The sequence below is a fragment of the Oncorhynchus masou genome, chromosome 18 (assembly GCF_036934945.1).
Source record: "Oncorhynchus masou masou isolate Uvic2021 chromosome 18, UVic_Omas_1.1, whole genome shotgun sequence".
Taxonomy (NCBI): domain Eukaryota; kingdom Metazoa; phylum Chordata; class Actinopteri; order Salmoniformes; family Salmonidae; genus Oncorhynchus; species Oncorhynchus masou.
The window spans coordinates 12,221,978-12,247,374 of NC_088229.1; the positions used below are offsets into that span (position 1 = coordinate 12,221,978).

A 25,397-nucleotide genomic window follows, 5' to 3' on the forward strand; every position below is an offset into this window, starting at 1 on the left:
TGCCACTTTCGGTCCACAATAGAACATATTACCCTGATGAGAGAGCGCCTGTCAGCAGTGTGGCCCATAGTCAAGGAGCATATGGAGAAGGCACAAAGGACCCAAGGCCGGGCCTATGATAAGTCCGCGACCCCCGTGAGTTCACCGTGGGAGAGAAAGTGATGGTGCTTGTGCCCACGGCCAAACATCGCTTGCTGGCGCAGTGGAGGGGGCCCTACGAGGAAATGAAAAGGGTCTCACCGGTCAATTACCTCATCAAGCAACCTGACAGGAGGAAGAAGGTCCAACTCTATCACATAAACCTGTTGAAGACGTACCATGGACGAGAGGGGGAGGTGGCTTTCATGGCCCTGGAGGTCAAAGGAAAAGAGGAGGCTCTACCACAGGTGCGCCGTGGCCAAACTCTCCTGCCGGAGCAGTCTAGACGGCTAGATACGCTGATTATGAACTTCTGTTGAATATTCTCTCCATTCCCAGGACAAACAGATGTCTTGTTCCATCATATCCACACTGAACCCGGCAAGAAGGTGCATATCCGCCCTTACAGGATCCCTGAGGCTCGCCGAGTCATTGCTAAGAATGAGGTAAGGGAGATGCTCAATGCAAGTAGCAAGCTCAATGCAAGTAACATAGCCATAGCTAACTATTTTCTTGCTTAGTGTGTAGTGTAGGATAAAGAGACCTGCATTCTATGGATGTGTAACTATGTAGCTGATCTGTGTATGGACCCGAAAATGTTTAGAATAAATATTAGTTCAGAACAGTGGTTTTAATTGTTTTAGCTACAATGGTAAGGACTGGGTGACAGACATGTGTCTGTTACATGTCAAACTGCTATGGAATGAAAGCCCTGCTTCAGCACTACCCCACAGAGGATGACCTCCCCCAGGTGGTGAAGGTAGGAAACAACACCTCCACTTCGCTGATCCTCAACACCGGGGCCCCACAGAGGATGACCTCCCCCAGGTGGTGATGGTAGGAAACAACACCTCCACTTCACTGATCCTCAACACAGGGGCCCCACAGAAGATGACCTCCCCCAGGTGGTGAAGGTAGGAAACAACACCTCCACTTCGCTGATCCTCAACACAGGGGGCCCACAGAGGAGGACCTCCCCCAGGTAGTGAAGGTAGGAAACAACACCTGCACTTCGCTGATCCTCAACACAGGGGCCCCGCAAGGATATGCTGTACTCCCTGTTCACCCTTTGACTGCGTGACCACACACGCCACCAACTCAATCATCACGTTTGCAGACGACACAACAGTAGTAGGCCCGATTACCAACAATGACGAGACAACCTACAGGGAGGAGGGTGAGGGCCCTGGCGGAGTGGTGACAGGAAAATAACCTCTCCTTCAATGTCAACAAAATGAAGGAGCTGATCGTGGACTTCAGGAAATGGCAGAGGGAGCACGCCCCTATCCACATCGACAGGAACGCAGTGGGGAAGGTGGAAAGCTTCAAGTTCCTCTGTCAGTGATGTGTATGCAATCTGAAATTATTCACCCACACAGTGTGCTGAAGAAGGGGCAACAGCGCCTCTTCAACCTCAGGAGGCTGAAGAAATTAGACTTGGCCCCTAAGACAATTGAGTGCATCCTGTCGGGCTGTATCTCCGCCTGGTACGGCAACTGCACTGCCCACAACCGCAGGGCCCTCCAGAGGATGGTAGGATCTGCCCAACACATCACCGGGGACACACTGCCTGTTCTCCAGGACACCTACAGCACCCGATGTCACAGGAATGAATGCTCAATGGGATTGAGAATCCGGACTCTTCGCTGGCCATGGCAGAACACTGACATTCCTGACTTGCAGGAAATCATGCACAGAACGAGCAGTATGGCTGGTGGCATTGTCATGTCAGGATGAGCCTGCAGGAAGGATACCACATGAGGGAGGAGGATGTCTTCCCTGTATCGCACAATATTGAGATCGCCTTCAATGACAACAAGCTCATTCCGATGATGCTGTGACACACCGCCCCAGACCATGATGGACCCTCCAAATCGATCCCGCTCTAGAGTACAGGCCTTGGTGTAACGCTCATTCCTTCCTCCGACCAACACCCTTGGTGAGACAAAGCCGCGACTCGTCAGTTAAGAGCACTTCCTTGCCAGTCCTTTTAAGCTGCCAGTCCACATCTGCTAGTCCTGTCCTGTCTGGTCCAGCGACGGTGGGTTTGTGCCCATAGGTGACATTGTTGCCGGTGATATCTGCCGGTGATATCTGTTGAGGACCTGCCTTTCAACAGGCCTAAAAGCCCTCAGTCCAGCCTCTCTCAGCCTATCGCGGACAGTCTGAGTACTGATGGAGGGATTGTGTGTTCCTGGTGTAACTCAAACAGTTGTCCTGTACCTGTCCCGCAGGTGTGATGTTTGGATGTACCAATCCTGTGCAGGTGTTATACGTGGTCTGCCACGGCGAGGATGATCAGCTGTCCGTCCTGTTTCTCTGTAGCGCTGTCTTAGGCATCTCACAGTGCAGACATTGCAATTTATTGCCCTGGCTACATCTGCAGTTCTCATGCCTCCTTGCAGCATGCCTAAGGCATGTCCACGCAGATGAGCAGGGACCCTGGGCATCTTTCTTTTGGTGTTTTTCAGAGTCAGTAGAAAGGCCTCTTTAGTGTCCTAAGTTGTCATAACTGTGACCTTAATTGCCTACCGTCTGTAAGCTGTTAGTGTCTTAATGACCATTGCACAGGTGCATGTTCATTTAATTGTTTAAGGTTTATTGAACAAGCATGGGGAACAGTGTTTAAACCCTTTTACAATGAAGATCTGTGAAGTTTTTGGGATTTTTACGAATTATCTTTGAAAGACAGGGTCCTGAAAAAGGGACTTTCTTTTTTTGCTGAGTTTAGTATATTTGTCGGGTGAGAAATTTAAGGAAAGCTATTATTGCCGTTAGTACAGGCATTGTGAAAAACACAAGGCTTGTCTTAAATGAATTACCGTTGGCCGTTTTCTGATGTGTGCGAGAGATGTAGTAATGTTCCACTCCATAGGCCTAATTTAGCTCTCCCTACCATTTAGTTGATCAGTTTGAGTGCCACTCCCCCACCAAGGGACAGTGGAAAACGAGGAGGAGGGCTGGGGATTGTGCCTGTTTCACTGTAGTCATGTTGAAGTATTAATATAAAGTGATACAGGCCAGGGCTGAAGGCTATTTCAATCAGAACAACGGATTATCCTTTCTGTTCAGTTGAGCTCAACGTAACTACAAATAGGACAAATCTTCACACCACCACCCACTACCATCCAGGGAATGTGCCAAATGCCTCATTTGGTTTGGCAAAGATTTAGTCCGAGGCTCCCTCTTGATCTGTAAACATGTTGAAGATAATCTGTTTAAAACCTGTTAAAGGTGAGGTGATACAAGTTCATCTACCATGTGGGCCTGCACACCCCAGCCAGATCTTATATGAATAACCATCCAGGGACGGCTAGTGCTTCAAATGCCTAGTTGGCTTGGCAATAATGAACAATGATCTCTTGAGCTGAGATAACAACATGTTGGGTTAGTCTGAATCTAATGGTGATGGAAGTTCTACTGCCATGTCTGTATGCTGTCGCCAGAGATGAGCTAAAAATATCAATCTATGGGTGGCTAGTTCCTCTCCTGTCACCCCCTGTGTGTCAGGGTTTCTGTTAGCCAGCAATTGGCAGCTTTTGGCCCAATAATATAAAAAATGAAAAGCTGATTTATTAAAGCTGTTGCCGGTCAAAATGATAGAGAGAAAACATTTGGAAAAATAATGCTTTTTATTCATTGATGGAAATACTAGTCGATGGAAATACATTTGACATCATGCTTATCGGTCTACAGGTTAATTTGCATAATTGTGTGGAATTAAATTGTCCTGTGTGTATTTTCTTTAGTCATCATGCATCCCATTTATCCAACACAACTATCACATGTGCACAGCACACAGAGCCTCTTTTCAGAGGGATTTCTCCTGCTGCTCCTCAGCTGGTTGCTGCTGCAGTAAAACATGATTTTATCAGCCCATTCAACGAACAACAATTCTAAATACAATCGCGTCTTAAAACTGTTTTTTGTGCACGATTTAAAAAAAATAAGCTTTTATTTGTATTTCTCAAATGGTTATTGAAGTGCACCTCCCATTCACAATTCAAGTGCAGGCAACAGGCTATCAGTGTGTCACCCACCTCTTCACAGTGTGAGCTGGAGGCTGTATGCGTTTTGAAAAGATACTTCATTGTTTAAAACCTAAATGTTTTATTTCATATTATGAGGCATTTCTTACCTTGCGTCAAAGTAGCCTATAGGCAGAATCCCACCAATTATTTTATAAAGACTTAGGCGGTGCACAGCTTACATTTACCCTTTACCCTTATCAGCTTACATTATCCTACCATTTCTACTGTTCTGCTTGCCAGTTAGGATTTTCATATGAACAGTTTCATTTACATAATAACATTTTTGTTTCTCAATCATTGTCACGTGGTTAAAATCTAAAAGTCATGCGAATCACTCTGTCACAAAGAACACATTGATACACCGTCATCCATTGCTCTTTCACGCCAAGGATTGGTGATTATCGAGAGGATGGTTGTAAAGATGTTTCAACTTGCTTACTGTGAAGAACTATAGTTTTAATAGATAATCTGCCATAGATGTTAAAAACCACTTTCCTACATTTCCGCGCAGCAGGCCAGGTACTCCTAAGCATGCTCAGGCACACGTGTGACCCCTCAACATTATCAGGACAAAGAAACCAGACATATGCTCATTGGTCACATGGAGCACTCCACAGAGCCATTCTGTAGAGAGACTCGCCTGTATATTTGCCACACACCCCTTCCCTTTTTGTCTCAACATTTGAAATTCTACTCGAGACACATCTTCACACACATTTTAGATGCTTTCCACTTACTGCCGCAACTCAATAATCAGCTTGGCTTATTGCCACGCTTGCTGCCCAAATTGCCCAAACAGGTTTACGAGCTTGTGATCTGAAATAATCCACAGACATTTTTTTTAAAGAAGCTGATGATCCTTGATCCTTGAGTCTTTTCAATACTTTTTATTTCTGTTTCGACAGGAGTAATTATATAATTTTAGCAAATGTATTTCCATTTACAGGGTGTTCGAAAAGTATTCAGACCCCTTTTTCCACATTTTATGTTACAGCCTTACTCTTAATTGATGAGGAAACCAATACATTTTATCAAACATCACACAATAACCCATAATGACAAAGCAAAAACAGGTTTTTAGAATAAACATTTTTTTAAATAAAAAATAAACCAATACCTTATTTACATATGAGACTCAAATTGAGCTCCTGTTTCCATTGATCGTCCTTGATGTTTCTACAACTTGATTGGAGTCCACCTGTGGTAAATTCAATTTATTGGACATGATTTGGAAAGGTACACACCTGTCTATATATAAGGTCCCACAGTTGACAGTGCGTGTCAGAGCAAAAACCAAGCCATGAGGTCGAATGAATTGTCCGTAGAGCTTCTAGACAGGATTGTGTCGAGGCACAGATCTGGGGAGGGGTACCAAAAAATATCTGCAGCGTTGAAGGTTCACAAGACATCGATTCTTCAACGGAAGAAGTTTGGAACCACCAAGACTGTTCTTAGAGCTGGCCACCCAGCCAAACTGAGCAATCAGGGGAGAAGGGCCTTGGTCAGGGAGGTGACCAAGAACCCGATGGTCACTCTGACAGAGCTCCAGAGTTCCTCTGTGGAGATGGGAGAACCTTCCAGAAGGACAACCATCTGCAGCCCTCCACCAATCAGGCCTAATCAAGATTGAGGGTAAGATGAACGGAGAAAAGTACAGTGAGATCCTTGATGAAAACCTGTTCAGGATCTCAGACTGTGGCGAAGTTTCACCTTCCAACAGGACCATGACCCCAAGCACAGCCAAGACAACGCAGGAGTGGCTTTGGGACACGTCTCTGAAATGTGCTTGAGTGGCCCAGCCAGAGCCCGGACTTGAACCTGACCAAACATCTCTGGAGAGACCTGAAAGTAGTTATGCAGCGACGCTCCCCATCCAACCTGACAGATCTTGAGAGGATCGGGAGAAACTCCCCAAATACAGGTGTGTGTCAAGCTTGTAGTGTCATTCCCAAGACTCAAGGCTGTAATCGCTGCCAAAGGTGCTTTAACAAAGTACTGAGTAAAGGGTCTGAATACTTATGTAAATTTGATATTTCAGTTTATTTTTTAATACATTTGCAAAAATGTCAAAACCTGTTTTTGCTTTGTCGTTATGGGGTATTGTGTTTGCTGAGGAAATTGTTTTATTGAATCCATTTTAGAGTAAGGCTGTAACGTTACAAAATGTGGAGGAATTTATGGGGTCCAAATCCTTTCCGAATGCACTGTACTTCCGTATGGGCCCACCACAATGCATATATCTCCTGTTCTATTGATATTCCTACCAACTTTCTTTCGTTGTCAGGGAGCCAAAGGTACAATCCTCGTCGTCATAGCAGCCTATCCCCATTGTTGCATCTTTAGATTCTCCCTCTAACAGAGACGTTTATCTCTGTCACTTATAGAACTGCTATCAGGTGTGTTTTAAAATGGTGTTTTCCCAGGTGTGCTGTTTAAAATGGTGTTTTCCCAGGTGCGTGACCGGGAAATGTTCCTGGTCATGTTGTCCAGCGCAACGTGTGTGCGTGTCACCCTGTTTGTTTATCGGTTTGTGTTTCTGTCTGTGGGTGTTTTTGTCCTCTGTCCCTCACACAACTAGCTACAGTGTGGTCAGGGAACACACACTGGGTGCGAGGACTGACTGCTTTACATGATTGACATGGTGCTGAAACAGGGTTCTGAACCAGGAAGCACAGTCAAATTACACTACTTGGCTACTAGCATATGAATACTGGCTGTGTCTGAAAACCCATACTTGCATTATAGCTGGTAGACATTTTTGGTATGTAAAAAAAAAGAAAAGAACAGACACAGACCAGATTTAGAAAAGCAGATGACATCAGTTGTCACTTTCAACCACAGCCTCAAGAACAACACAGAGGATGCGTTGTTCGATGCATTCATGCTCTAAAACGAATAAAGATGCACTGTTACTAAATATGTATTGTGTTACATTTATATTTTTTGTTCGGTATAAATGTAACATGCAACTGAGTTACAGTTCATATAAGGAAATCAGTCAATTGAAACAAATGAATTAGGCCCGAATCAATAGATTTCACATGACTGGGAATACAGATATGCATCTGTTGGTCACAGTTACCTTTTTAAAAAGAAAAAGTAGCGGTGTTGATCAGAACCTCTAACCTTGTTCTGAACACCTTCAAAACAAAGGTCACCTGGTTTGGTAAGGGGTATGATAATCTTAGTTATGTTATGAGGGGTATGATAATCTTAGTTATGTTATGAGGGGTATGATAATCTTAGTTATGTTATGAGGGGTATGATAATCTTAGTTATGAGGGGTATGATAATCTTAGTTATGAGGGGTATGATAATCTTAGTTATGAGGGGTATGATAATCTTAGTTATGAGGGGTATGATAATCTTAGTTATGTTATGAGGGGTATGATAACCTTAGTTATGAGGGGCATGATAATCTTAGTTATGAGGGGTATGATAATCTTAGTTATGTTATGAGGGGTATGATAATCTTAGTTATGTTATGAGGGGCATGATAATCTTAGTTATGAGGGGTATGATAATCTTAGTTATGTTATGAGGGGTATGATAATCTTAGTTATGTTATGAGGGGCATGATAATCTTAGTTATGAGGGGTATGATAATCTTAGTTATGTTATGAGGGGTATGATAATCTTAGTTATGTTATGAGGGGCATGATAATCTTAGTTATGAGGGGTATGATAATCTTAGTTATGAGGGGTATGATAATCTTAGTTATGTTATGAGGGGTATGATAATCTTAGTTATGTTATGAGGGGCATGATAATCTTAGTTATGAGGGGTATGATAATCTTAGTTATGAGGGGTATGATAATCTTAGTTATGAGGGGTATGATAATCTTAGTTATGTTATGAGGGGTATGATAATCTTAGTTATGAGGGGTATGATAATCTTAGTTATGTTATGAGGGGTATGATAATCTTAGTTATGTTATGAGGGGTATGATAATCTTAGTTATGTTATGAGGGGTATGATAACCTTAGTTATGAGGGGCATGATAATCTTAGTTATGTTATGAGGGGTATGATAATCTTAGTTATGTTATGAGGGGTATGATAATCTTAGTTATGAGGGGCATGATAATCTTAGTTATGTTATGAGGGGTATGATAATCTTAGTTATGTTATGAGGGGTATGATAATCTTAGTTATGTTATGAGGGGTATGATAATCTTAGTTATGTTATGAGGGGTATGATAATCTTAGTTATGTTATGAGGGGTATGATAATCTTAGTTATGTTATGAGGGGTATGATAACCTTAGTTATGAGGGGTATGATAATCTTAGTTATGTTATGAGGGGTATGATAATCTTAGTTATGAGGGGTATGATAACCTTAGTTATGAGGGGTATGATAATCTTAGTTATGTTATGAGGGGTATGATAATCTTAGTTATGAGGGGCATGATAATCTTAGTTATGAGGGGTATGATAATCTTAGTTAAGTTATGAGGGGTATGATAATCTTAGTTATGTTATGAGGGGCATGATAATCTTAGTTATGTTATGAGGGGTATGATAACCTTAGTTATGAGGGGTATGATAATCTTAGTTATGTTATGAGGGGTATGATAATCTTAGTTAAGTTATGAGGGGTATGATAATCTTAGTTATGTTATGAGGGGTATGATAATCTTAGTTATGTTATGAGGGGTATGATAACCTTAGTTATGAGGGGTATGATAATCTTAGTTATGTTATGAGGGGTATGATAATCTTAGTTATGAGGGGTATGATAATCTTAGTTATGAGGGGTATGATAATCTTAGTTATGAGGGGTATGATAATCTTAGTTATGAGGGGTATGATAATCTTAGTTATGAGGGGCATGATAATCTTAGTTATGAGGGGTATGATAATCTTAGTTATGTTATGAGGGGCATGATAATCTTAGTTATGAGGGGTATGATAATCTTAGTTATGTTATGAGGGGTATGATAATCTTAGTTATGTTATGAGGGGTATGATAATCTTAGTTATGTTATGAGGGGTATGATAATCTTAGTTATGAGGGGTATGATAATCTTAGTTATGTTATGAGGGGTATGATAATCTTAGTTATGTTATGAGGGGCATGATAATCTTAGTTATGTTATGAGGGGTATGATAATCTTAGTTATGAGGGGTATGATAATCTTAGTTATGTTATGAGGGGTATGATAATCTTAGTTATGTTATGAGGGGCATGATAATCTTAGTTATGTTATGAGGGGTATGATAATCTTAGTTATGTTATGAGGGGCATGATAATCTTAGTTATGTTATGAGGGGTATGATAATCTTAGTTATGTTATGAGGGGTATGATAATCTTAGTTATGTTATGAGGGGCATGATAATCTTAGTTATGTTATGAGGGGTATGATAATCTTAGTTATGTTATGAGGGGTATGATAATCTTAGTTATGAGGGGTATGATAATCTTAGTTATGAGGGGTATGATAATCTTAGTTATGTTATGAGGGGTATGATAATCTTAGTTATGAGGGGTATGATAATCTTAGTTATGTTATGAGGGGTATGATAATCTTAGTTATGAGGGGTATGATAATCTTAGTTATGTTATGAGGGGTATGATAATCTTAGTTATGTTATGAGGGGTATGATAATCTTAGTTATGAGGGGTATGATAATCTTAGTTATGAGGGGTATGATAATCTTAGTTATGTTATGAGGGGCATGATAATCTTAGTTATGAGGGGTATGATAATCTTAGTTATGAGGGGTATGATAATCTTAGTTATGAGGGGTATGATAATCTTAGTTATGAGGGGTATGATAATCTTAGTTATGAGGGGTATGATAATCTTAGTTATGTTATGAGGGGTATGATAATCTGGGTGTCTGGGGTGTGGTGCAGGCGGTGCTCTTCCCAGCTCCAGGCCTGGGTGTCTGGGGTGTGGTGCAGGCGGTGCTGTCTTCCCAGCTCCAGGCCTGGGTGTCTGGGGTGTGGTGCAGGCGGTGCTGTCTTCCCAGCTCCAGGCCTGGGTGTCTGGGGTGTGGTGCAGATGGTGCTGTCTTCCCAGCTCCAGGCTTGGCTGTCTGGGGTGTGATGCAGGCGGTGCTGTCTTCCCATTTCCAGGCCTGGGTGTCTGGGGTGTGGTGCAGATGGTGCTGTCTTCCCAGCTCCAGGCTTGGCTGTCTGAGGTGTGATGCAGGCGGTGCTGTCTTCCCAGCTCCAGGCCTGGGTGTCTGGGGTGTGGTGCAGGCGGTGCTGTCTTCCCAGCTCCAGGCCTGGGTGTCTGGGGTGTGGTGCAGATGGTGCTGTCTTCCCAGCTCCAGGCTTGGCTGTCTGGGGTGTGGTGCAGGCGGTGCTGTCTTCCCAGCTCCAGGCCTGGGTGTCTGGGGTGTGATGCAGGCGGTGCTGTCTTCCCATTTCCAGGCCTGGGTGTCTGTGGATGTGGTGCTGTGTGGTAGTGCCAGTCTTTGCTTGTTGTTGTTTCACCCCAGTACCACAGTACAGACTCTCTCTGTCTCAGTTAATGACCAGCACTCAGCTCCAGGCATGGGTGTCTTATTTACAATTACGGCCAAGCCCAGACAACACTGAGCCAGTTGTGCGGCGCCCTATGGGACTACAAATCACGGCCGGATATGATACAGCCTGGATCCCACTGTATGCCACAGTAGCAAAGTCCAAGTCAAGAGGCTTCTCTAGGTCCAAGTCAAGAGGCTTCTCTAGGTCCAAGTCAAGAGGCTTCTCTAGGTCCAAGTCAAGAGGCTTCTCTAGGTCCAAGTCAAGAGGCTTCTCTAGGTCCAAGAGGCTTCTCTAGGTCCAAGAGGCTTCTCTAGGTCCAAGAGGCTTCTCTAGGTCCAAGAGGCTTCTCTAGGTCCAAGAGGCTTCTCTAGGTCCAAGAGGCTTCTCTAGGTCCAAGTCAAGAGGCTTCTCTAGGTCCAAGTCAAGAGGCTTCTCTAGGTCCAAGAGGCTTTTAAACAGCTTCTAACTAATAAACAAAAGTGAAATAAACAATAAAAATGCAACAGTAAACATTACACAAAGAATAAAGACATTTCAAATGTCATATGTGCAAATAGTGAAAGTACAAAAGGGACAATTAACATAAATATGGGTTGTATTTACAATGGTGTTTGTTCTTCACTGGTTGACCTTTTTCTTGTGACAACAGGTCACAAATATTGCTGCTGTGATGGCACACTGGTATTTTACCCGATAGATATGGGAGTTAGGATTTGTTTTCAAATTCTTTGTGTATCTGTGTAATCTGAGGGAAATATGTGTCTCTAATATGGTCCTACATTTGGCAGGAGGTTAGGAAGTGCAGCTCAGTTTCCACCTCACACTCACACAGTCTCATGTATTTCATTCTACTCCCTGCCCTTCCTCTCTTTTTTTATCTTTTAAAAGTTCACATCTCACAAAATGAATGTGTCACCTAAAATAACCCATTGCAGTAGTTCTGTGATAATAGTAGTTGTTCCACGAAGGAATGTCAAACAGAGCGAGGGAAAGAGCTGTTAGTGCCTTCAAGGCAAAACACACAACACCCGTTGTTGAACTTTGGGTTTCCTCTCGCTCTCTCTTTCTCTCTCTCTACTCTCTCACTCTATTCAATTCAAAGGGGCTTTATTGGCATGGGAAACGTTTATGTTGCCAAAGCAAGTGAAATAAACACTAAACAAAAGTGAGAAGAAACAAAAAACAGCATCAGCTAAACCAATGTTCATAACAGTAAACATTGCACTCAAAAAGGTCAAAAACAACAACAATATAGGCATTTCAAGTGTTATATTATGAGCTATGTACACTGTTTTAGTAATGTGCAAATAGTTGTAGTACGAATAGTAGGGGAAAATAAATAAGAAATATTGTTGTTTGTGCTACACTCGTTTCCCTTTTCTCATGGCAACAGGTCACACATCTCGCTCCTGTGACTGCACACTGTGGTATTTCATCTAACAGATATGAGAGTTTATCAATGTTTGATTTGTTTTCTAATTATTTTGTAGATCTGTGTAATCTAAGGGAAATATGTGTCTCTACTGTGGCCATACCTTTGTTTCCACCTCATTTTGTGGGCTGTGAGCACATAGCCTGTCTTCTTTTGAGAGCCAGGTCAGCCTACGGCAGCCTCTCTCAATAGCAAGGCTATGCTCACTGAGTCTGTACATAGTCAAAGCTTTCCTTAAGTTTGGGTCAGTCACAGTGGTCAGGTATTCTGTGACTGTACTCTTTGTTTAGGGCCAGACATTCTTCCAATTTGCTCAGTTGTTGGTTGATTCTTTCCAGGGCTGGGTGGTGTATCATATTTGACGATATACCGGTATTGATGCACAGACTGTTTTGGATTTCTACTTTACCTTCTATAACGGTATTTGAACGTATGGTTTGTAGAAGGTGCTATGCCGTGGGTAATGTCCATTTTCATAGTTTACAATACTACTTGAGTCATCTCTTTCTGCTCTCTCACCAGGCTGCTTTCCACACAGACCTAGCCCCACCCCCTGTCACTCAAGGAGCACGTTTGTTGTTCCTCAACCACCAGACACTTGCTTTCTGTCTGCATGGTGAATGCAGCACATGCAGCAATGTTGATGACAACGATGTTTCCACTTTGCTTCTTAATATAAAACCTCAAGCGCTTTATAATTGCAATATTAGGTTGTTTGCTGATGTAAGAAACACAACTAGTTTGTCTTTTCGTTGCAAGTTTTAGCTAAATTGTGTTAGCTGCTAATCACTAGTTAGCTGGCTAGCTAGCTAATCAATGTACTGAGTCAATGCAAATGTAGATAGCTAATACATCGTGATACTAAGTGCTGGTGTAGGCCTAAATCAGCATGCTAGTTCAACAGTAAATTCTAAAACAAAGCGGAATAGGCAAAGCATGTATATGTTGGCTACATGAAGAAACAGATTATAGGGTGCCCTAGGAAATGCTGACCATCACTTTGGTTCCTACCCTGTCACAATAACTCCTCCCTGGCATTTTCATTTGTTGTCATGTCAAACAACACTGTATTCAAAGTGCCCACTATTATTTATATTCTAACTATAGAATTAGAATAAACATTCTCGTTCCATGATTCCAACAGTTCACCCAAGTGTTTTGATCTAAATCGCAAGTCTAACATTTTGGTAAGAAGTAAGGCCTGGGTTTCTTGTCCATATCATGCAGCCCTACGTGGCAGTGTGGAAATGATCTCAAATGAGTGCTGGTAATGCAGGAAACTAGTTTTGGTTGAATTAAACAGCATAAAACTACCGGACGGGAGAAACCCATTTTGAAATCCCTTAGAATGTATGTGTTGCCCATACTCATAAAACGTTTATTATTCAACAATCATAAACTACCATTATACTGTCATATGTCAACAGAAGAACAAAGACAGTGATATGATGTTTGGGCCATATCACCCAGCCCTAATTATTTCTAGTGTGTCCAATTAGTTTTTTGTCTTTTCTCAATTTCGTTGATCTAATTGTGTTGCTGTCCTGGGGCTCTGTGCTGGCTGAGGGGACTTTTCTCTAGGTTCCTCTCTCTGTAGTCGAGGGCTTTGTGATGGAATTTGTAGGCATCGCTTCCTTTTTAGGTGGTTGTAGAATTTAACAGCTTTTTTTCTGGATTTTGAACTATCACTCTCTCTCCCTCTCCTCCTCCCTCTCTCACTCTCTTTCCCCTCTCCCCCTCTCTCACTCTCCCCCCCCCCTCTCTCCTCTCCTCCTCCCCCTCTGTCTCCCTCCTCTCTTCCTCCTCTCCCCCTATGCCTCTCCCCCTCCCTCCCTCCTCTCCTCCTCCCCCTCTGTCTCCCTCCTCTCTTCCTCCTCTCCCCCTATGCCTCTCCCCCCTCCCTCCCTCCCCTCTCCTCCTCCCCCTCTGTCTCCCTCCTCTCTTCCTCCTCTCCCCCTATGCCTCTCCCTCCCTCTCTCTCTCCCCCCCTCCCTCCTCTCTCCTCTCCTCCTCCCCCTCTGTCTCCCTCCTCTCTTCCTCCTCTCCCCCTATGCCTCTCCCCCCCTCCCTCTCCCCCCCCCCCCTCCCTCTCCTCCTCCTCCTCCTCCCCTCTGTCTCCCTCCTCTCTTCCTCCTCTCCCCCTATGCCTCTCCCTCCCCTCTCCTCTCCCCCCTCCTCCCTCCCCTCTGTCTCCCTCCTCTCTTCCTCCTCTCCCCCTATGCCTCTCCCTCCCTCTCTCTCAATTCAATTCAAGGAGCTTCATAGGCATGGGAAACATGTTAACATTGCCAAAGCAAGTGAAGTAGATTACAAAAGTGAAATAAACAATACATTGAACAGTAAAAATTACACTCACAGAAGTTCCAAAAGAATAAAGACATTACAAATGTCATTATGTATATATTCAGTGTTGTAACAATGTTCAAAAGGGAAAATAAATAAGCATGCTAAAATGGGTTGTATTTACAATGGTGTCTGTTCACTTGTTGCCCTTTTCTTGTGGCAACAGGTCACAAATCTCGCTGCTGTGATGTCACACTGGTATTTCATCCAGTAGATATGGGAGTTTATCAAAATTGGGTTGTTTTGGAATTCTTTGTGGATCTGTGTAATCTGAAGGAAATATGTGTCTCTCTGGTCATATATTTGGCCTGATTTTAGGAAGTGCAGCTCCGTTTCAACCTCATTTTGTGGACAGTGTGCACATAGCCTGTCTTCTCTTGAGAGCCAGGTCTGCCTACGGAGGCCTTTCTCAATAGCAAGGCTATGCTCACTGAGTCTGTACATCGTCAAAGCTTTCTTTAGGTTTTGGTCAGTCACAGTGGTCAGTGTTCTGCCACTGTGTACTCTCTGTTTAGGGCCAAATGGCATTCTAGTTTGCTCTGTTTTTTTTGTTGTTAATTCTTAACAATATGTCAAGTAATCTTTTTGTTTTCTCATGATTTGGTTGGGTCTATTTGTGTATTTGTGAACAGAGCCCCAGGACCAGCTTGCTTAGGGAACTCTTCTCCAGGTACATTTCTCTGTAGGTGATGGTTTTGTTATGGAAGGTTTGGGAATCGCTTCCTTTTAGGTGGTTGAAGAATTTAACGGCTCTTTTCTGGAATTTGATAATTCCTGGGTATCAGCCTAATTCTGCTCTGCATGCATTACTTGGTGTTGACACGGGGGATATTTTTGCAGAATTATGCATGCAATCTCAATTTGGTGTTTGTCCCATATAATCTGACTGAGCATACAAGTATCTAAGTATCTGACTGAGCGGTGGTAGGCAGAAGCAGGTGCGTAAACATTAATTCAAACAGCACTTTCGTGCGTTTTGCCAGCAGCTCTTTGTTGTGCGTCAAGCATTGCGCTGTTTATGACTTCAAGCCTATTCAAGCCCTAATAGCGTTTCAAACGTCACTCGCTCTGAGCCTTGCAGTGGTTGTTTCCCTTGCTCTGCATGAGTAACGCTGCTTCGAGGGTGGCTGTTGTCGTTGTGTTGCTGGTTCGAGCCCAGGGAGGAGCGAGGAGAGGGACGGAAGCTATACTGTTACACTGGCAATACTAAAGTGCCTATAAGAACATCCAATTGTCAAAGGTTAATGAAATACAAATGGTATAGAGGGAAATAGTCCTATAATTCCTATAATAACTACAACCTAAAACTTCTTACCTGGGAATATTGAAGACTCATGTTAAAAGGAACCACCAGCTTTCATATGTTCTCATGTTCTGAGCAAGGAACTGAAATGTTAGCTTTCTTACATGGCACATATTGCACTTTTACTATCTTCTCCAACACTTTGTTTTTGCATATTTTAACCAAATTGAACATGTTTCATTATTTACATCAGGCTAAATTGATTTTATTGATGATATTACATTTCACTTCGGTCACACCAGCCTCATCTCGGGAGTTGATAGGTTTGAAGTCATAAACAGCGCAATGCTTGACGCACAACGAAGAGCTGCTGGCAAAACGCACAAAAGTGCTGTTTGAATGAATGTTTATGCGCCTGCCTACCACCGCTCAGTCAGATACTTAAAATACTTGTATGCTCAGTCAGATTATATGCAACACAGGACATGCTAGATAATATCTAGTAATATCATCATCCATGTGTAGTTAACTCGTTATTATGATTGATTGTTTTTTATAAGATAAGTTTGATGCTAGCTAGCAACTTACCTTGGCTTACTGCATTTGCGTAACAGGCAGTCTCCTTGTGGAATGCAACGAGAGAGAGGCAAGTCGTTATTGTGTTGGACTAGTTAACTGTAAGGTTGCAAGATTGGATCCCCCGAAATGACAAGGTGAAAATCTGTCTTTCTGCTCCTTAACGAGGCAGTTAACCCAACATTCCTAGGCTGCCATTGAAAAGAACAATGTCTTCTTAACTGACTTGCCTAGTTAAATAAAGATTTAATAAACGTGTAAAAAAATATTTTAAAATCGGCAAATCGGCGCCCAAAAATACCGATTTCCGATTGTTATGAAAACGTGAAATCGGCCCTAATTAATCGGCCATCGGTCGACCTCTACCATAAAGTGTCCGATGTTGTTGGTTGGGCTAGTGTAAGAGTGGGTGTTGGGCCTGTTTGCCTGCTCACGGCCTGGCAGTATGTGTGACTTCCATGCTGAGGCCCTCTTTACGGGGGTGGGATGCATGGGGTGGGCAGGAGGGGCATAGGTCTGATCAGAGGGGGCCTAAATGGGGTGTGGGCATGGTTAACTTGGGGGGGTGGTTGATTGGGTGTGGATGTGGCTGGTGATATTGTGGTCTCTGTGTAGGTCCGGGTGAAGAGTGTCTCGCTGGTCTGGGCGGGGTGTCTATGGATCTGTTGCTCCAGTGTGAGGTGTTGGGGCTGCGTTTGAGAGAAATGTCCTTTAGAGTCCGGGCGAAGGTGGGCAGTGCTGCCTTGCATGGGTGGACCTAGTGCTGGGCGATATGACGATTTATATATCGCTTGACGATAGAAAAACGTCTATCGTTTCATATTATGCTCGTTCATTTATTTCGTTGTTGAAAATCACACTCTTTACGGCAATATTTTTTTTGTCAATTGGACAATGCTTTGCGTGACGTGTGGAAGGAAATTTGCAACACAAACAAACATGGAGGAGAGTGAATTTGACACAGAGCATGGAGACACGGAGCTCATACCTAAAAGAGGGGCAACTTCGGTCGCATGGAAGTGGTTTGGGAATGAAAAGTCTGACACGGACCAGAAAACTGTCCTCTACAAAATATGCAGCAGGCCGGTCGCGGCAACAAGCTCAAACACCACTAACCTCTTTTACCACCTACGCAAGAATCATGTGAAACAGAACGGAAAGAGTCTACGGATGAGACCCAAAAAAGTACAGTCGCTCAAAACAAACCCCCGTCTCAGACGCTGCAAGAGGCTTTTGCCCGCGGCACACAGCATATGGCAAGGAACCATGAAGATGGAAGGAGATATCAGCTGCAGTTACAACTTACATCTGCAAAGACATGGCCCCAATTTACACGGTCGGGAAACGGGGGTTTCATGAGTTGGTGCCAACACTCAACCCAAGGTACAACATGCAAATTGATATGTACACGTATTAATGCCAAAATAACATGCGAAACAGACAAGCCCACAAAAATATAGATATTTCATGCCTATATTTATTTGGTTTGCAACTATCGTTGAAGTTTTTTCTATTTGCCATTTTAGATTTTGTTACATGCTTAATTGAACATTTGCACAGGTTCTAAATAAAATAAGTCGCTCTGGATAAGAGCGTCTGCTAAATGACTTAAATGTAATGTAAATGTATAAACAATAAAATATGACTAAGTAGCTTTTTATTGAGTAATACCAAATGTAATAAGTAATGGGCCTTTACATGTGGTCATTTTATATCAACTATTTGTTCATTGAATTCACAGAAAATGTGCTACATTGTGATATGCATTGTTATCGGGATATGAAATGACCTTTATTGGGATATGAGATTTTGGCCATATGGCCCGAGGTGGACCTGGTTATAAAGGCTGGTCAAGTCCAGGGTGGAGTGGTGGGCCAGGTAAACATTTGGTTTGGAGGCACAGTCACAGGGAAATATTTGTGTTTACCCGCTGTAAGGTAGCAGTGATGATATAACCGCCTAGGAGAAGCTTTTTCAATCACTCCCTTGAGTGCTACGGCCACCCTTTCCTGCTGTGTTCTCAGGTGGTTTGTGCCTGTGTCTATTATTATGTGGCTGGGTGACCCTAGTTGGTCCTCAGACAGAAGGTCTAGGTTGTGCTGGGTGTATTATCATGTGGCTGGGTGACCCTAGTAGGTCCTCAGACAGAAGGTCTATGGGCTGTCGGGGGGGGACGCTCAGAGGGGGTGAGATCCCCTGGGCTGGGGGTTCTGCTGTGATGTTTGCGTGGTCAGGGTCTGGGTTGGACTATTCTGCTGTGGTGTCGAGACTTTTGTCGGAAGCTGAAGTGGGCTGTTCTGCCGGCTTCTCTGTGGGGGTGCCCACCTCTCTCGTGGGTTGTTCTCTTTCACATGCCATCCCCCTCACCCTTTCCTCCAGCAGTCGGATCCTCTCCTCTAGTGCTCTGTTCTTCTCCTGGTCCTGCTATTTTTTCCTGTTGAAGTTGACTCACCACAGTCTGGAGTGCAGATATGTCTCTGTCCACCTCCAGCTCTCCAGGTTGAGTTAAGGGGGTGTTGTTGTGCTGGACTTGTCTGGGTCTGTGCTGACTGGAGTGTAATCACCTGCTGTTCCAGCTCCACCTGCCTTACCATCAGCTGGGTAAATGTATTATTCATTTCGATGAGGGGTTAGTACTCTGTACGGGGAGGTTGACTTTCCACTTGGGGTTGCTTGTCTGTGGGGTTCTATAATGAAGAGGTCTGGTCTGACCTGCTCGGGGTGGGGGTATCTTTCTCAAGGGAGAGCTTCTCCTGCTGAGCTCATTCTTTGATGAGGTGAAAGTCCCGCAGAAACTGTTTGGGGTTGCCTTGTACCAATACTGTTCCTGACTTACAGAGATTTATATTAGCTGACTCAGAGTCCTCGTTGTCGAGTATCCTGAGTTTCCACCCCTCGGTAGTGTGCTAATACAGCACTGTGCCCTGCCAGGGAGGGTCTGTGTGGAAGATGAGGTTGCTGATGCTCCCATTTTTATAATAGTCAGCAAAAAGTGTCTCTTGATTTTCCATAAGAAGCTTCATTTTGTGCTCTTTTCGTGTTTTATCATTCTTTACATACACAGGGTGCTGTATTTTAATTACCTTTGTACAGCTGGAGGCTGCTTCTAAGGCCTCCATTAGGTTGGAGTAGACTGTTCAACTCCCCCCCACCTCTATCCTGTCCCTCTCTTCCTCCCCCAACCCTCTCCTCCTTCCCCCTCTATCCTGTCCCTCTCTTCCTCTCCCCTCCCCCTCCCTCTCCTCCCTCCCCCTCTATCCTGTCCCTCTCCTCCTCCCCCAACCCTCTCCTCCTTCCCCCTCTATCCTGTCCCTCTCCCCTCCCTCCTCATTCCTCCTCCTTCCCCCTCTATCCTGTCCCTCTCCTCTCCCCTCCCTCCTCATTCCTCCTCCTTCCCCTCCTCCCTCTCCTCCCTCCCCCTCTATCCTGTCCCTCTCCTCCCTCCCCCTCTATCCTGTCCCTCTCCTCCTTCCCCCTCTATCCTGTCCCTCTCCTCCTCTCCCTCCCTCCTCATTCCTCCTCCTTCCCCCTCCCTCCCCTCCCCCTCTATCCTGTCCCTCCTCCTACCTCCTCCCTCTCCCCTCCTCCTCCTCCCCCTATTTCCCTCTCCTCCTCTCCCCTCCCTCCTCATTCCTCCTCCTTCCCCCTCCCCCTCTATGTCCTCCCCTCTATCCTGTCCCCCTCCCCCTCTATCCCTCTCTGTGCTACCCCTCTATCCTGTCCCTCTCCTCCTCCCCTCTATCCCTCTCCTCCTCCCCCTCTATCCCTCTCCCCCTCTATCCCTCCCCCCCTCCCCCTCTATCCTGTCCCTCTCCTCCTCCCCTCTATCCTGTCCCTCTCCTCCTTCCCCCTCCTCCTCTCCTCCCCCTCTACCCTGTCCCTCTCCTCCTCCTCTCTCCCTCTCCCCCTTCCCCCTCTATCCTGTCCCTCTCCTCCTCCCCCCTCCCCTCCTCCTCCCTTCTATCCTGTCCCTCTCCTCGTCTCCTCCCCCTCTATCCTGTCCCTCTCCTCCTCCCCTCTATCCTGTCCCTCTCCTCCTTCCCCCTCCTCCTCCCTCTCCTCCTCCCCCTCTATCCCTCTCCTCCTTCCCCCCCTCCCTCTCCTCCTTCCCCCTCTATCCCCCTCTATCCTGTCCCTCCTCCCTCCTCCCCTCTATCCTGTCCCTCTCCTCCTTCCCCCCTCCTCTCCTCGTCTCCTCCCCTCTATCCTGTCCCTCTCCTCCTCCCCTCTATCCTGTCCCCCTCCTCGTCTCCTCCCCCTCTATCCTGTCCCTCTCCTCCTCCCCTCTATCCTGTCCCTCTCCTCCTTCCCCCTCTATCCTGTCCCTCCTTCCCCCTCTATCCTGTCCCTCTCCTCCTCTCATCCTCCCCTCTATCCTGTCCCTCTCCTCCTTCCATCTCCTCCTCTCTTCCCCCTCTATCCTGTCCCTCCTTCCATCTCCTCCTCTCTTCCCCCTCTATCCTGTCCCTCCTCCCCTCTCCCTCTCCCCCTTCCCCCTCTATCGTGTCCCTCTCCTCCTCCCTTCTATCCTGTCCCTCTCCTCCTTCCCCCCCTCCTCTCCTCGTCTCCTCCCCTCTATCCTGTCCCTCTCCTCCTCCCCTCTATCCTCCCCCTCTCCCTCTCCTCCTTCCCCCTCTATCCCTCTCCTCCTTCCCCCTCTATCCCCCTCTATCCTGTCCCTCTCCTCCTCTCCTCCTCCCCTCTATCCTGTCCCTCTCCTCCTTCCATCTCCTCCTCTCTTCCCCCTCTATCCTGTCCCTCCTCCCCTCTCCCTCTCCCCCTTCCCCCTCTATCCTGTCCCTCTCCTCCTCCCCCCTCTATCCTGTCCCTCTCCCCCTTCTCCCTCTATCCTGTCCCTCTCCTCCTCCCCTCTCCCCCTTCCCCCTCTATCCTGTCCCTCTCCTCCTCCCCTCTCCCCCTTCCCCCTCTATCCTGTCTCTCTCCTCCTCCCTTCTCCCCTTTCCCCCTCTATCCTGTCCCTCTCCTCCTCTCCTCCTCCCTTCTCCCCTTCCCCCTCTATCCTGTCCCTCTCCTCCTCCCTTCTCCCCCTTCCCCCTCTATCCTGTCCCTCTCCTCCTCCCCTCTCCCCCTTCCCCCTCTATCCTGTCCCTCTCCACCTCCCTCCCCTCTCTCTCCCCTTCCCCCCTCTATTCTGTCTCTCTCCTCCTCCCCCCTTCTCCCCTTTCCCCTCTATCCTGTCTCTCTCCTCCTCCCCCTCCCCCTTCCCCCTCTATCCTGTCTCCTCTCCTCCTCCCTTCTCCCCTTTCCCCCTCTATCCCCCTCTCTCCTCCTCTCCTCCTCCCTTCTCCCCCTTTCCCCTCTATCCTGTCCCTCTCCTCCTCCCTTCTCCCCCTTCCCCCTCTATCCTGTCCCTCTCCTCCTCCCTCTCCCCCTTCCCCCTCTATCCTGTCCCTCTCCACCTCCCCTCTCCCTCTCCCCTTCCCCCTCTATCCTGTCCCTCTCCTCCTCCCTTCTCCCCTTTCCCCCTCTATCCTGTCCCTCTCCTCCTCCCCTCTCCTCCTACCCCCTCTATCCTGTCCCTCTCCACCTCCCCTCTCCCTCTCCCCTTCCCCCTCTATTCTGTCTCTCTCCTCCTCCCCCTTCTCCCCTTTCCCCCTCCTGTCTCCTCCCTCTCTCCTCCTCCCCTCTCCCCCTTCCCCCTCTATCCTGTCCCTCTCCTCCTCCCCTCTCCCCCTTCCCCCTCTATCCTGTCCCTCTCCTCCTCCCCTCTCCCCCTTCCCCTTCTATCCTGTCCCTCTCCTCCTCCCCTCTCCCCCTTCCCCCTCTATCCTGTCCCTCTCCTCCTCCCTTCTCCCTCTTCCCCCTCTATCCTGTCCCTCTCCTCCTCCCCTCTCCCCCTTCCCCCTCTATCCTGTCCCTCTCCTCCTCCCTTCTCCCTCTTCCCCCTCTATCCTGTCTCTCTCCTCCTCCCTTCTCCCCTTTCCCCCTCTATCCTGTCTCTCTCCTCCTCTCCTCCTCCCTTCTCCCCTTTCCCCCTCTATCCTGTCCCTCTCCTCCTCCCCTCTCCCCCTTCCCCCTCTATCTCTCTTTCCATTGTTATTTGAAACACTGTGTTATGTTCTCTCTCACTTCCCTGACCAACACGTCTCTCTCATCACATGTTTATCTTCCTCTATTCTGAGCTGCCTAAACACCGGGGGCACTTGTTGGCTTTGAGGGGACACTTTTTCTCATGTGGGGGGGGGGGGGGGGTGTTTGGTGCAATGTGTGCAAGCCTTTCGACTTACCCCACTCCTATCGCTCCCTGTGACGCTGTCGCTAGTCACACGGGGATATGTGTGTGTGGTTTTGGGGGAGTTTAGGGAATGTGTGGATTTATTCTGTGTAGTAGTGGGAGTGTTGTTCGGGGCCAAACCCCCAAAGCTGACCGCACATGCCCTGCAAGGTTTCAGAAGTGTATTATGATGCCTGAGTTTGGTTCAGTGGTTAAAGTTACTGCTCTAGGTACCTATGCAGTCCCCTGCCTACGCGGGGCGCGGTCCCCTGCCTACGCGGGGCGCGGTCCCCTGCCTACGAGGGGCGCGGTCCCCTGCCTACGAGGGGCGCGGTCCCCTGCCTACGAGGGGCGCGGTCCCCTGCCTACGCGGGGCGCGGTCCCCCTGCCTACGCGGGGCGCGCGGTCCCCTGCCACGCGGGGCGCGGTCCCCTGCCTACGCGGGGCGCGGTCCCCTGCCTACGAGGGGCGCGGTCCCCTGCCTACGAGGGGCGCGGTCCCCTGCCTACGCGGGGCGCGGTCCCCTGCCTACGCGGGGCGCGGTCCCCTGCCTACGCGGGGCGCGGTCCCCTGCCTACGCGGGGCGCGGTCCCCTGCCTACGCGGGGCGCGGTCCCCTGCCTACGAGGGGCGCGGTCCCCTGCCTACGAGGGGCGGGTTCCCGGTCCCTACGCGGGGCGCGGTCCCCTGCCTACGAGGGGCGCGGTCCCCTGCCTACGAGGGGCGCGGTCCCCTGCCTACGCGGGGCGCGGTCCCCTGCCTACGCGGGGCGCGGTCCCCTGCCTACGCGGGGCGCGGTCCCCTGCCGGTCCCGCGGGGCGCGGTCCCCTGCCCTACGCGGGGCGCGGTCCCCTGCCTACGAGGGGCGCGGTCCCCCCTGCCTACGAGGGGCGGGTTCCCGGTCCCTACGCTGGTGGGCGCGGGGCGCGGTCCCCTGCCTACGAGGGGCGCGGTCCCCTGCCTACGAGGGGCGCGGTCCCCTGCCTACGCGGGGCGCGGTCCCCTGCCTACGGGGCGCGGTCCCCTGGCTACGAGGGGCGGGTTCCCGGTCCCTACGCGGGGCGGATTCCTGATCCCCACACTTCTATACACGATGTCCTGTCTCCCTTCTCATTTCATGTCTATCCCTGTCAATGAAGCAGGAACAATACAGGGGGAGTGTGATGACGAGACAGACTTTAGAGTTGGTGTTCTGTCTTGGTCGTCTCCAGGTCCTATGTTTTGATTGTTGGTAGTGTTAATGTGGTGACTGTATGTGTGTTGATTGATAGTAGTGTTAGTGTGGTTACTGTATGTCTTGTTGATTGATAGTAGTGTTAGTGTGGTGACTGTGTGTGTGTTGTTGATTGATAGTAGTGCTAGTGTGGTGACTGTGTGTTGTTGATTGATAGTAGTGCTAGTGTGGTGACTGTGTGTGTTGTTGATTGATAGTAGTGCTAGTGTGGTGACTGTGTGTGTTGTTGATTGATAGTAGTGCTAGTGTGGTGACTGTGTGTTGTTGATTGATAGTAGTGCTAGTGTGGTGACTGTGTGTGTGTTGTTGATTGATAGTAGTGTTAGTGTGGTGACTGTGTGTGTTGTTGATTGATAGTAGTGTTAGTGTGGTGACTGTGTGTGTGTTGTTGATTGATAGTAGTGTTAGTGTGGTGACTGACTGGTGACTGTGTGTGTTGTTGATTGATAGTAGTGTTAGTGTGGTGACTGTGTGTGTGTTGTTGATTGATAGTAGTGTTAGTGTGGTGACTGTGTGTGTTGTTGATTGATAGTAGTGCTAGTGTGGTGACTGTGTGTGTTGTTGATTGATAGTAGTGTTACTGTGGTGACTGTGTGTGTGTTGTTGATTGATAGTAGTGTTAGTGTGGTGACTGTGTGTGTTGTTGATTGATAGTAGTGTTAGTGTGGTGACTGACTGGTGACTGTATGTCTTGTTGATTGATAGTAGTGTTAGTGTGGTGACTGTGTGTGTTGTTGATTGATAGTAGTGTTAGTGTGGTGACTGGTGACTGTGTGTGTTGATGATTGATAGTAGTGTTAGTGTGGTGACTGTGTGTGTTGTTGATTGATAGTATTGTTAGTGTGGTGACTGTGTGTTGTTGTTGATTGATAGTAGTGTTAGTGTGGTGACTGTGTGTGTTGTTGATTGATAGTAGTGTTAGTGTGGTGACTGTGTGTGTCTTGTTGATTGATAGTAGTGTTAGTGTGGTGACTGACTGGTGACTGTGTGTGTTGTTGATTGATAGTAGTGTTAGTGTGGTGACTGTGTGTGTTGTTGATTGATAGTAGTGTTAGTGTGGTGACTGTGTGTGTGTTGTTGATTGATAGTAGTGTTAGTGTGGTGACTGTATGTCTTGTTGATTAATAGTAGTGTTAGTGTGGTGACTGTGTGTGTGTTGTTGATTGATAGTAGTGTTAGTGTGGTGACTGACTGGTGACTGTGTGTGTTGTTGATTGATAGTAGTGTTAGTGTGGTGACTGTGTGTGTTGTTGATTGATAGTAGTCTTAATATGGTGACTGTGTGTCTTGTTGATTGATAGTAGTCTAAATATGGCGACTGTGTGTGTTGTTGATTGATAGTAGTGTTAGTGTGGTGACTGACTGTGTGTGTATCGTCTTCTCTTCTTCTCTGCTAGGTGACATCACACAGAAGGGCTATGAGAAGAAACGAGCCAAGCTGCTGGGCCCCTTCCTCCCTCAGATCACCAGTAAGACACTTTTCTTCTTTCTCCTTTAATCTTCCTCTTCCTCCCTCAGATCACCAGTTTGTAGTTTATCCATCTCTTATACTTTCTGTCTTATTCCTTCCCCTTCTCATCTTTCACTTCTCTCCTCTTCTCTCCTCTTCCTTACATTTAACATTTAAGTCATTTAGCAGACGCTCTTATCCAGAGCGACTTACAAATTGGTGAATTCACCTTCTG

General features: G+C 46.8%; 1 pseudogene; it reads left to right on the plus strand.

The window, feature by feature from the left end:
* Positions 1 to 25,397, plus strand: part of LOC135503978 (disco-interacting protein 2 homolog B-A-like) — a 92,867-nt pseudogene that overhangs the window by 20,876 nt on the left and 46,594 nt on the right.